General features: G+C 38.2%; 1 protein-coding gene and 1 pseudogene across 2 annotated transcripts in view; both read left to right on the plus strand.

Moving 5' to 3' along the window:
- The window catches only part of PHACTR1 (phosphatase and actin regulator 1), a 550,922-nt gene that overhangs the window by 14,081 nt on the left and 522,592 nt on the right, over positions 1–14,249 (plus strand). The gene's annotated exons all lie outside the window — the stretch shown is intronic.
- On the plus strand, positions 502–583 carry LOC131834871 (U4 spliceosomal RNA; annotated as a pseudogene).

Consider the following 14,249-nt stretch of genomic DNA (forward strand, 5'->3'; position numbering starts at 1 on the left):
AAAAAAAAGATGAATTCCTAGACTCCTATTTTCCACAAGTTGTTTCCAGAACAATGTGTGGAACTCATGGTAATCACATTAATATTTAATATAATCTGACTATAATTTTGCCTCAAAACATTTTATTCCAAAAATGCCATGTTCCGTGGTATTATGTTGATACATTTGTGATCTTGGTGCATATTATTGCCACTTTGCAACAAAAGGCTTGTATTTTTATTTTCCTTCTGTGGAGAAAAGATGCAAGACCCGTTCTAGGCTACCTTAAAATGAAACCCTGGTATCAGTTGATGTGCATTAGAATTACAATAAAAGCACAGTGCCAACTTAAATTGTGTGTGCTTTCCTTACATTTCTCACTCCAAAAGGGAGAATATTTGACAGAACACTTCAGTTTTTAAAAAAATAAAATACGATCAGGCCACTTAGGTAGCTCTGCCTATTAAATGTCCAACTCTTGATCTCAGCCTAGCAGAAAGTGTACTTAAAAAAATAAAAACAAGCTTTGCGCAGTGGCAGTATCGTAGCCAATGAGGTTTATCCGAGGCGCGATTATTGCTAATTGAAAAAATAAAAACAAAGAAATATAATATGACTTAGGTGCCACAGCAAAATGCAGAGCTATGAAAGCATATTTAAGGTGCATGGGTACCAGTTTGAAAGATGAATAAGAATAAGGCCACGTAGAGAAAATAATCTTCTAGATAAAGGGGTTAGTGAAATACAATTGACCCTTGAATGAAGCAGGGGTTACGGGTGTGAATCCTGTGCACAGCTGAAAATCTGCAGGTAACTTTGACTCCCCCCAAACAAAACTACTAATAGTCTATGTTGACCAGAACCCTTACTGATAACATAAACAGTTATAACACATCATATATTATACATGGATTATATACTGTATTCTTACAATAAAGTAGGCTAGAGAAAATAAAATACTCTTAAGAAAGACATAAGGAAAATACATTTACAGTATTTTACTATAGTTATTCAAAAAAAATCCACTGCAGGTGGACCTGTATTGTGCAAAGGTCAGCTGTGTTTTAATTTTTTATACTAATTTTTGGTCATTCTCATAACTGTTCAAATTTTTGCAAAGTTACATTGTGGCACATACAAAACCAGGGTTGTGAATGAATTTTTTTCCAGGACTGGCTGAAGAATATCATGTTTTAGGGCTTGGGGTTAAGGGAAACAGATTTGATTTCAACACTATGATTTCCACATCATAGCTTGTGACATGAGACAAGTTATTTAATCTCTTTTTTACCTGGCTTTTCCCTTTCGAATGTAAATGAGAATAAGAGTTCTTCACCCAAAGAGTTATTTTGAGGATTAAGTGAAAAAAAAGTGCATTTCACAAACTATGGTCCAATAGATTTGCAGATAGTACTTATGAACTCTTGTACGGTAATAATGTATTTTCTTTCATGATGTTTTTTAAAAAATGTAAATTAAAGAAATTTAGTGAAAATATAAAGCTGTATAATTAGAATTCACACTTAGGAACTATTGCTTAGAGCAAAGGGAAAGAAGTAGGCTAACTCAAGTCCATTTAAGGAAAAACGTGAAGTAAATAATCAACACTTTGATGGAATAAAATCCATCAAAGTGTTAGAGTGACTAACGTTTAGAAACACTGAACAAATAAACACAAAACACTAAGCAAAATGCCAAGTACCTAATATACACTTAGTAAGCTTTAGCTCCTGTGTTAATTACACTTCACTTTGGTCAAGCCTCTAGAAATTGGCAGGGCCTCCCATTCCCCAGGAGACCTCCCACCCTGCCCCATGTCTGGTCTTCTCTGCCACCATTTATTCCTAATTCAGATTTCTAAGCCCTTTGAAAATCTAAGACAGTCCGAAAACACAAGAACAAGTAAAAGCAACAAAATTTTGACTTTTAAAAAAAATCGAGTTGCTAAAAGTCCCCAAAGAATTTTCTTTATGGTCGGACTGCTGGGAGTTTTTGTCCTTCAAATTCTCTCAAAGCATTAGCTCCACTGTACTGATTTCCTCTGGATTTACAGCAAACTCTAGTTGCTCAGCTGGTGGCTTCCATGTGGTGACTGACATAAGTCAGGATTTACCGAGGAATGAGAAAATTGCTTTGGGAAAATCCACTTTAAATCATAGTTCTCTTCCTCTCTTTGCTTTGTTTTGAAACAAAACACAGTGATGTGAAGAAAGTGACATCGGAGACACAGAAGTTAATTCTGACCCTGCCATTAAACAGCCATGGGACCAGCTTTACACGTGGCTGATCTCTATGAGCCTTTGTTTCCCAGGTTGCAAAATTATAATAATGCCTGCAATATTCTTGTTCCAAGGATAAAATGACACAAAGTAATGACTTTAGGGTAGTAGATTCTCAGTTGAGATAGTAGATTCTCAGTAAGTATTTGTTTAAGGAATGATAAACTGCACACAATAAGGAAAAGAAAGAACATTCATGGAGTAAGTTCCGTGTCTTCAAGAAGCTCAGCGACCATATATATAATAGAGTACAAAGGACTATAACAGAAGCAAACACAGGATTTGAAAGGGGAAAGAAAGAATTCAGAGAATTCTTTGTGAAGGACTTGATGCCTGAGTTCCATCCAAGAATTACCACAATAGTGGGATATTCCCTCCAGAAAAAAACTGTATAGGTCTTTCCAGAAACAGTTCAGTATGGCTGGATCAAAAAAAAAAAAAAAAAAAAAAAAACAACCCAAAAAAAAACAAGAAGGTGAAGGTGACATGTGAGATCAGAGAAAAAACAGAGTTCAAGGATAAGGACCTTGCATAGGAGATTAAGAAAACTGGAATCTGTAGGAAACACAGAACATTGGAAGGACTTCTAAAGCTGGGACAGTTTCTAGGCCAGTTCATTCCAAATCTTGTTAGATATCAGAAACATATACTATACAGCCCTGGCTCAGATGCATTGATCAGAATTTTAGGGAGTCAGGTGTGGCAATCTGGATTTTTTTCTGTCTTTACAAGGTTGTTTTGCCTTCTTTTTGCAGCTCCCAGATGCTTTGATGTAAATAGTATGGAGTCAAGAATTTGAGAACCACTGACTAGTCTAATTCTTTTAAAGTTCTTTTCCTAAAATTTTATTTATTTATTGGGGGGGGGTTGAGGGGAGGGGCAGAGGGAGAAGGAGACTCCCCACTGAGCAGGGAGACCCACACAAGGCTCCATCCTAGGACTGTGAGATCTTGACTTGAGCTGAAGGCAGACGCTTAACTGACTGAGCCACTCAGATGCCCCTAATTCTTTACTTTTCTAGATGAGAAGAAGGGAGCCAAGAGAGGTAAATGAATTGAACGGACTAAAAATCCAATGTTATATTCATTTAGATTCACTCTGTTGACCACTAGCCACGTATTGGGAATTCAAACTCAAAACAGACAAATCCATTGGCTTCAAGGAGTTAATCATCTAATATAGGGACAGATAAATAAATAAATGATTTCAGACCCAAAAGGTAAATGCTGGGAGAATATATACACTGTGAGGTTTTTAAGCACAGAGGAGGGTTCCCACATCAAACAGAGATATGGTAGTGTACACATGTGTGGGGGGGAGAAAGGGTAGATGTGTTCCCACATTAGCATCCAAGGTGAGATGGTGGTTAATCAGCTTTTGACCTGGATTTACGTCGGAGAAAAAAAGAACACTCAAAGCAATGCAAAATGGCTTGTGATAAAGCATGGACACATTAGGAATATGATACATTAGGGGAACATGTTACAGAGTGAAAGGTATATTGGAAATGTAGGGCAGGGCAAGAGAAGAGCCTGGACGAGTAGGCAGTAACCAAGGCATGAAGCGTACTTAGTTAATTATGCTTAACTAAGAAATCCCAAGCCTGATAAGGAACGCACTAAGAATCTAACACAGAGGAGGGCTGTTGTGAGATCTGTTTGTATCAAGACTACAGATATGGAAGACGGACTGGAAAGAGTAAGATCAGAAGCACAGAAAGAGAAGCACTTGCACTGATCCCAACAAAAAGTAAAGACTGTGAAAACAGAACTGACATAGCAAGGGAGAGGGATCTTGAAGTATTAACAAAGTTCTTTCCAGATTTTGTGATGGTAGTGTGAACAGAAAGTCAGAGAGGGGCACTTCCAATGATCCCCAGATGTTTTATGTGGACCCACTGGGTAGATGAGAAAGCTGTTCACTGAGAGAGAGAATATAGGAGGAAAATCAAGAGGGAGGGGAGAAAACGATAAATCCAATTTAGAATATACTGAATTTGGAAACCCTGTAGAATACCCAAGCATAGATTACCAGTAGAGAGTAAGTTCTACAGGCTTAAGACTTGATAGATCTTAGAAAACAATCCAAAATATTCTACATGCCTATGTAATTCCTAAAATCATGTCACTAACTGTTTTACATCTGTCTCTAAATATGGAGTTCTACTGGGCCTTTAATTTTCCTTTCGTGTTTTCTTGGAGGACTGGGAAATGGCATAAAGCAAACATTTATTTTGTAAATTAAAAGTTTTCACTCTAAGCACAGTATTTTCTCTCTAGCACTAGCACTAGTACTTAAAATTAATAGGCCATTTGAAATATTTACATAAACCGAATGTTTGAAGTTACCAATTATTATCTCAAATTCTGGCTTGTGTTTTCATAAGAAGCAAATTTTGAGTTAATGCAAGATCATCTAAAGAAAACAGGTTTCTTTTTTTGTTTTTTGTTTTTTGTTTTTTAAATCTCAGCACAGTTCAATCTCTTTACAGAATTGTAGGCTCTAACCGAATGCTGCAAAAGAAGGGGAAAAAGAGATTCAGCTACAGCTGGTAAAAATAGACCTCACTCTCTTTTGAATCTACACAGTAACATCTTTTGTTACATTTAGTTAATTATGTACTATTTGATCGGTGACAGGCAGAGAAAAAAACGAGATGACTTAGCCCAATTCAGTTCTTGTCTCTGAAAAGCAAGACCAACACTCCAAACATTATCTGCCAAGACTGATTCTGACATTAGTCCCCTAGCCTGTGCTCAATAATCTGGGCGTGCACACAGAAATTGCAAAAGGAAATGAGAAGGGGAAGACGACTCACATTTCATGTGCCAGGGGCTTAGTATTTATTTCCTCGTTTAGGCCCAGAAAGGGAAGTTTGTAGAAGTACTTGTTTATTATTCTCATTTTACAGATGAAGTAATCCATGTTTCCAATAATAAAGTAAGTTCCTAAGCCCCTATACAGCTATTAACAATGGAGCTAGAATTAGGATCTTGAATCTTTTGATTCTTCCTATTACATCTCGTGGTCCTGTATTACACCGGTGACCATGGCAATACTAAGAAATATGTGTGAGCATATATGATTCATGTATTTCCACATATTCAAAGCATAAGATGCAAATGTGGCATTGAAAGCATCTTATGTAATTATACTCTTAGATTCAACTTTTTCAAGTGATTTTCATCTTTATTTCTTTGAAAAACTATCACTATGGTATGATGAATCATCTCAGTCCTTTAGGTTGAGTTATCCTAAGCCCTCATGGGAACTTCTTATTCTCAAAATTCATTTCTCTCTCTCACCACCAACATAGCACATAATAATTATAGAAATTTTAGAAAATAAAAACAAACAACAAAACACAACAAAACTCTCTGCATCATCTAAAAATAAGGGCTCTTTACAACCTGTGAATATTCTTACATTCTTTTTACACACATGAGCGCGCACACTTAAACACATACTTATTCTTTTAACCTTAAGCAAGCTCCTCGGCTTTATTACCTTTAATTTTCTCTGTCTGAATTTAAAACACAAATAAATTCTTCACCTCTTGGTGTGGTTGATTCTAACAAATGTAGGAAACAATAAGACACACTTTGGACTAAGAGACAGAGGTTAACCATGCTTTGTTTTTGCAGAAAGGGTGACTTTGCCAGCTGGGTTAACATTCCTGGCTCTGTTCTGCCATTATTTACTAGACAGAGTCTCTGACTAATACCCTGTGATCTGATCACTGTCATCAGGCCATCTGTAGACACAACAGAATGCAAATAAAATATCTACTGAATCTATATTGGGCAAGCCTTCCTCTTCGACACACGCATTTAGGAAATATTGTGTTTTTCACCTTCCGCCACCACAATATGTTTTTATTTCTATTACAACTAGATGTAGTACTTCATTACATACCACGATCAAGTGCCCAGACCTAATATCTCATTTAACAGTATAACACCTACAATTATTGAACATTAGAACTAAAAGGGACTTAATTCAACTGGCTCATTTTACAGGTGATAAAACTGAGGCTCAGGGGAGAAAAGCAAAGCAAAATGTGTTCACCAGAACTTATGAGTGTTTATTTCATTCAAAATCCCATTGTTGGAACATTGTTACCCGCCTACCATTTGTCAGGCTGTGTGCTAGCTGTTTTACATTTATTATATAACGTTTTATCCTCCCAAGGCCCAGTAAGAGTTTCTTTCCTATAGGAAATTAAAACTCAGCAAGATCACACAACTCTAAAGATGTAGGGCCATGATTCCAACGTGAGTGTTTCTGACTCTGCTTTCCCCCATGATAACCTAACTTTCTGGAAAGAGAATCAGACACCTAGACAGTACGAGAGCAGAAACTAGAACCTAGTCCTCTACTAGCTAGACCAATTCCCTTGTCTCTACCTCTCGGTATTGTACATGGGGCTTAACTGGGATTAAAGCCCGTGGTATTTGCCTCTAAGATCACTTCGCAAGTGACCAAGCCTAGCTGTTTGCCACGCAGACATAGAGCCCAGGATACATCACCCTTGTATACAATGAACAAGAATTAGAAATATTAGAACCTTTAGGTTTCAAATTATGTCATTAATTATAGCAACTCTATTGAAAATTGACCATGTAGAAAATATAAAATTAAAATAAAGAAGGCTTAGCATCACCTGTACTATTAAACAAGATTGGAAAAGTGACTTGTATATCTGAACCAGGAATGTTCAACATTTAAGTAATAGAAAGCTATTTCGGTTTATGCCCAACTCAGTTCAACATACAAAGCCTGAAACACATTTTCCTTTTCTGCATCTAGCATGAGTTAGCACCCAGCCCCCAGCCGCTCTGCACAGTATCTACTTTAAGAAGCTGAGAGGAAAGGAAGCAATGAACATTTGTTGCCCGCCTACCATTTGTCAGGCTGTGTGTTAGGTGTTTTACATTTATTACATAATGTTTTATCCTCCCAAGGCCCAGTGAGAGTTTATTTTATCTCTAGTTTACATATAAAGAAACTAAAGCTTGGAGAGCTCACTAACTTTTTCCCAAGATCTAATAAGCATTAAGCTTGGGAATTATGCCAAGGTTTAATTGCACAGTGACAGGCTTACTTGGAGCTGTCCGGTAATAATAGTTTTAAAATAATATATGTTTATTGGGAGTTTTCTTTGCCAAAGATGATAGGTATTGCATGCTTGAATCCTCATAGCAACCCTAAGCCAAAGCTAAATGTAAGTCCTACCTCATAGTTGCACAAAGGGTAAGTGATTTGCATGAAATTGTACTACTTTTATTTTTAAAAAAGCTTATTTAAGTTCACTTTAGTTAACATATTCTGCATTATTAGTTTCAGAGGCAGAATTCAGTGATTCACCAATTGCATACAACACCCAGTGCTCATTGCTTCAATTGCCCTTTTTAATGCCCATCACCTAGTTAACCCATCCCCCCACGAACCTTCCCTCCAGCTATCCTCAGTTTGTTCCCTATATAGTTAAGAGTCTACAACTTTTAGGTAGGGAACTTTAGCGCCAAGTCAAGAGAGCCAACCGCAAAGCCTGTGCTTGCTAACCTTTATTTCATTTGTCTGAAAGGAAAATAATATCCACATCATTGTGTTTATATAGTCATACAAAGTGAAAATTAAGCGTATCATCGGTAGACAAAGATAAAGAAAGAGGAAGATACTACATTCTCACAGTGGTGCTGGATTGGGGATGGGAATAGAAACTTTCCAGCCATAGAGGATGGGCAGAGTTTAGACCGGCAAAGATGGGGAGGAGAAGAAGAAGAAAAAAGATTTTCCCGTGGAAAGATGTGTACTGTCACTTGATAACGTTTTCTTAATTTGTGTTTGCTCTTGTGTCTTAAAACCTGCTCCCTGATCCATGAAAGCCGTTGAGATTAGGGTTTTCTGGTAGACACGGATGGCATCTAGTGTGCGTGATTGATGCTCTAAGTCCACTGAGAAGCCCTGTGTATTGTATTACTTGCTTAGTGCTGGGTATCAAATTACCCCAAACCTTCAAGGCTTAGAACAACTAACGTTTATCATCTCACCGTTTGCATAGGTCATAAATTCAACAGCGTCTTAGTCCAGAAGTTCTGGCTCAGGACCTGGGGTGTAGTCTGGAGGGATGTTGGCCAGGCAGGCTAAGGCTGCAGTCACCTGGATGGGGGAGGAGTTAAGATGGCAGAGGAGGGGCTAAGATGACGGAGGAGGGGCTAAGGTGGAGGAGGAGGAGCTAAGATGGCGGAGGAGGAGCTAAGGTGGAGGAGGAGGGGCTAAGATGGTGGGGGAGGGGCTAAGATGGTGGAGGAGCGGGAGAACCCTGAGCTAGTCTCCTCCCATGGTAGGACACAGCTAGATAGTTATCAAACTATTCTGAACCCCCAAGAAGTCAGTCTGCAAGCAAAACCTGCAAGTCGACAAGTAGAAAAGGGACCACCTTTTGGAAGGTAGGAGGTCTGGAAGTGCAGAGGCGGGAGACAGAGCTGTGGAAGCGGCCGCAGGGAGGGAGCCTGCTTGCGAGGCTAGGGCGCAAAGTATCACAAGCCATGGAGCGCAAAAGCTGAACTTTTTAAAAAAAGTTCCCTACTGTGTAGGACAGGCTGGATTAAAGGTGCTCAGGTGGCGAAGAAGGGCAGAATCCCAGGAGCGGCAGGGTGGTCTGAGGATGCCCCGGGCGGCAGGAAGAACGGGGAGGGAGGCTGGGGGGGACTAAGATGCTGCACTGCTCCGAAGCATAGGAGCTGGGAAGCCAGTGGAGAGCCGGGTCTTGGTGCGGGCTTGCTGGTGCAAACTGGGGTGGTGGGGCCGATTTCCTGGGTCAGCAGGCAAGTGCGGCGAGACCCTCTCCCGAAGGCTCCGGGGTTCCCTGGCATTTGGAGTTTAGAAACTCGGTCAGGCACCTAAGATTTAAAAAAAAAAATAAAAATTCTTACACACAGGCAGGTGACTACAGATAGGAACTGGGGAAACAAATAGGGTGATTGATTGCTTTTCTTGGAGTGCTGAAGAGTAGGGGCCCGGAGAGCAGGGCGCCGCCATATTCTTCCTGCCCTATTCTCTTTCCCCATCAGTGCTGAAAGCCTTCAGGGAGCAAAACAGCGCCACCTAGTGGAAGCCGAAGCAGCTTACAGCAAGCCCTGCCTCCCTGCACCCTGAAGGCACACTTCCACAGGGGCAAGTCCACCTGCGATTCCGCTGACCAGGCCCCTCCTACAGAATCAGCACTAACAACTCACTAGCGCCAACTTCACTGATTATAGAGCACTGCAAAGCTTCAGCCCTAGGGAAAATAGGTTGAGCATCCTTTGTACTTTTGCTCTTTATTACTTTATTTTTATTATTTTTTCATTTTCTTATATTTTCCAATTCCTTTTTACTTTTTTCTTCTTAATTTTTAAAATTTTTATACATATATACTTTTCATACATATTCTTAAAATTTTTGTCTACTTTCATCTTATTTTTTGACTGTCAGATTGAAATCTTTTTTTCTCTCTTTTTAGATTTTATTTATTTATTTGACAAGGAGAGACACAGAGAGAGAGGTAATACAAGCAGGATGAGTGGGAGAGGGAGAAGCAAGCTTCCTCATGAGCAGGGAGCCTGATGAGGGAGGGATGCAGGACTGGATCCCAGGACTCTGAGCTCATGACCTGGGCCAAAGGTAAACGCTTAAGCCACCCAGGCGCCCGTAGAATCCAAATTCTTTTAACAAGAAAACCAAAACACACCCAGGAATGAGTGGGAGTTTTTCTGTTTTGTGTTTTTGTTTTTCTTGTTTTGGGGTTTTGGTTTGTTTTTGTTTTTTGTTTTTTTTTTTCTCCTTTGTGGTTTGTTTTTGTTTTGGGGGGCTTGGGGGATTGTTGTTTTTGTTGTTCTTTTTTCTTTTTCTTCTTTTCTTTTCTGGACAAAATGATGAGATGGAGGAATTCACCCTAAAAGAAGGAACATGAGTAGAACTCATTGATTAAATCCAATACAGACTGCAGTAAGATGTCTGAACTAGAATTTAAAACAATAAGTATAAGAATACTAGCTGGGCTTCAGAAAAGCATTGAAGACACTAGAGAAGCCCTTAATTTAGTCAGGTCAAAATTAAAAACGCTGTAACAGAGATGCAAACAGAAGGAGGGCTAACTAACTGGAGGCCATAGAAATAGGATGGACCGAGCAGAAGAGCACATCAGTGGTATAGAAGATAAATTATGGAAAATAATGAAGCTGAAATGATGAGGGAAATAAAGGTAATGGACCACAAAGGTAGACTTAGACAATTCAGTGACTTAGTAACACATAATAACATTTGTAACATAGGAGTCCCAGAAGATAAGAGATAAGGGGGCAGAAATTTTATTTGAACAAATTATAGCTGGAAACTTCCCTAATCTGGGGTAGGACACAGACATAAAATCCAGGAAGCACAGAGAACTCCCATTGCATTCAGCAAAAGCCAGCCATCATCAAGGCATATCATAGTCAAATTCACAAAAGACACAAATAAGGAAAGGATCCTGAAAGCAGCAAGGGAAAAAAGGACCTTAACCTACAAGGGAAGACAGATCAGGTTTGCAGGGAATCTGTTTACAGAGACTTGGCTGGCCAGAAAGGAGTGGAAGGAAATATTCAGCCTGCTGAATGAGAAAAATATGAGCCAAGAATTCTTTATCCACCAAGACTGTCATTCAGAATAGAAGGAGGGCTAACTAACAGGTTTCCTGACAAACAAAAACTAAAGGAGTTCATGATTATTAAACCAGCTTTGCAAGAAATTTTAAGGGAGACTCTTAGAGTGGAGATAAAAAGACCAAAAACAACAAAAGCTAGAAAGGAACAGAGAACATCACCAGAAACACCAACTTTCCAGGTAACACAAAGGCACTAAATTCATATCTTTCAATAATCACTCCAAATGTAAATGGACTAAATGCTCTAATAAAAAGACATTGGGTATTAGAATGGATAAAAAAGAAGACCCATCTATATACTGCCTACAGGAGACTCATTTGAGACCTAAAGACATCTGCAGATTGAAAGTGAGGGGATGGAGAACCATCTATCATGCTAATGGACATCAAAAGAAAACCAGAGTAGCCATACCATACCTATACCAGACAAACTAGATTTTAAAACAAGACTGTAACAAGAGATAAAGAAGGGCATTATATCATAATTAAGGTGTCTATACATCAAGAGGTTATAACAATTGAAAATATTTATCCCCCCGAACTTGGGAGCATCCAAATATATAAATCAATTGATAACAAACATAAATAAGCACATTGATGATAATACAAATAGTAGCAGGGGACCTTAACACACCACCTACAGCAATGGACAGATCATCTAGGTGGAAAATCAACAAGGAAACAGTGGCTTTGAATGACATACTGGACCTGATGGACTTAACAGATAGATCCAGAATGAATTCGAAAACAGCAGAATACATGCTCTTTTCAGATGCACATGGTACATTCTCCAGAACAGATCACACAGGGTCACAAATCAGGTCTCAACAAATACAAAAAGATTGGGATCATACCGTGCATATTTTCAGTCCACACTTCTATGAAACTTGATATTGGCCATAAGAAAAAAATTGGAAAAACCTCAAGTACATGGAGATAAAAGAACATCCTACTAAGGAATGAATGGGTCAACCAGGAAATTAAAGAGTAATTTAAAAATACATGGAAGCAAATGAAAATGAAAGCAGAATAGCCCCAAACCTTTGGGATGCAGCAAAAGCAGCCCTAAGAGGAAAGAATTTTGCAGTGCAGGACTACCTGAAGAAGCAAGAAAAATCTCAAATACACGACCTAACTTTACACCTAGATGAGTTAGAAAAGGAGAAAATAAAGCCTAAAGCCAGGAGAGGAGGGGAAATAATAAAGATTAGAGCAGAAATAAGTGATATAGAAACAAAACAAAACAAAAAAACAGTAGAACAGATTAATGAAACTAAAAGCTTGTTCTTCAGAAGAATTAATAAAAATAATAAACAGCTAGCCAGACTTACCAAAAAAAAAAAAAAAAGAGAAAGGACCCAAATAGATAAAATCACAAATGATAGAGGAGACATCACAATCAACAACACAGAAATACAAATAATTATAAGAAAATGAGAAATTATATGCCAACAAACTGGGCAACCTGGAAGAAATGAACAAATTCTTAGATAGCTATAAACTACCAAAATTGGAACAGGAAGAAATAGGAAGATTAAGCACACCCATAACCAGCAAAGATATTGAATCAGTAATCAAAAATCTCCCAACAAACAAAAGTCCTGGGCTGGATGACTTCCCAAGGGAATTCTATCAGACAAAGAGTTAATACCTATTCTTCTCTAACTGTTTCAAAAAAATGGAAATGGAAGGAAAACTTCCAAACTCATTCTACTATGCCAACATTACCTTGGTTCCAAAACTAGACAAAGACTGCACTGAAAAGGAGAATTACAGGCCAATATCCCTGATGAACTTGGATGCAAAAATTCTCAACAAAATATTAGCAAAGTGCACTCAACAGTACATTAAAAGAATTATTCACCATGATCAAGTGGGATTTATTCCTGGGCAGCAGGCATGATTTAATATTTGCAAATTAATCAATGTGATATATCATATTTTTTTAAAAAAAAGAAAAGTAAGAACTATATGATCCTGTAAAAAGCTGCGGAAAAAGAATTTGACAAAATACAGCATCCTTACCTGATAAAATCCTCAATAAAGTAGGGATAAGTGGAACATACCACAACATTGTAGGAGCCATATACAAAAGACCAACAGCAATATTACCCTCAATGGGGAAAAACTGAGAGCCTTTCCCCTATAGTCAGGAACAAGACAAGGATGTCCACTCTGACCATTACTATTTAACATAATACCAGAAGTCTTAGTCTCAACAATCAAACAACAAAAAGAAATAGAAGGCATCCAAATTGGCAAACTTTCACTATTTACAGATGACATGATATTCTATGTAGAAAACCCGAAAGACCAGACCAAAAAATTGCCAGAACTCATACATGAATTCAGCAAAGTCTCAAGATACAAAATCAATGTGCAGAAATCTGTTGCATTTCTGTACACCAATAACAAAGCAGCAAAAAAAAAAAAGAAATCAAGAAATTGATCCCATTTGCAACTATACCAAAACCAATAAGGTACCTAGGAATAAATCTAAAGAAGCAAAAGATATATAGTCTAAAATTATAGAACACTGAGGTGCCTGGGTGGCTCAGTGGGTTAAGCCTCTCCTTTGGCTCAGGTCATGATGTCAGGGTCCTGGACTCAAGCCCCACATCAGGCTCTCTGCTCAGCAGGGAACCTGCTTCTCCCTCTCTCTCTCTCTCTGCCTGCCTCTCTGCCTACTTGTGATTTCTGTCTGTGTCAAATAAATAAATAAAATCTAAAAAAAAAATAAAATTATAGAACACTTATGAAAGAAATTGAAGAGGGCTCAGAAATGGAAAAGCATCCCATGCTCATTGATTGGAAGAACAAACACTGTTAAATTGTCTATACTACCCAAAGCAAACTACACATTTAGAGCAATCCCCATAAAAATATCACCAGCATTTTTCCCAACCAGAAAAACAATCCTAAAATTTTTGTGGAACCAAAACCCAAATAGCCAAAGCAATTCTGAAAAAGAAAAAAAAAAAAAAACTGGAGGTATCATGATTTTGGATTTTAAGCTATATTGCAAAACTGTAATCATCAAGACAGTATGGTATTGGCACAAAAACAAACACATAGATCAATGGAACAGAATAGAGAATCCAGAAATGGACACCCAACTATGTCAACAGATCTTCGACAAAGTAGGAAATATCCTATGGAAAAAAGACAGTCTCTTCAACAAATGGTGTTGGGAAAACTGGATAGCAACATGCACAAGAATGAAACTGGACCGCTTTTTTACACCATAGACAAAAATAAATTCAAAATAGATGAAAGATCTTAATGTGAGACAGGAAACCATC

This window comes from Mustela lutreola, chromosome 6 (assembly GCF_030435805.1).
Source record: "Mustela lutreola isolate mMusLut2 chromosome 6, mMusLut2.pri, whole genome shotgun sequence".
NCBI lineage: Eukaryota > Metazoa > Chordata > Mammalia > Carnivora > Mustelidae > Mustela > Mustela lutreola.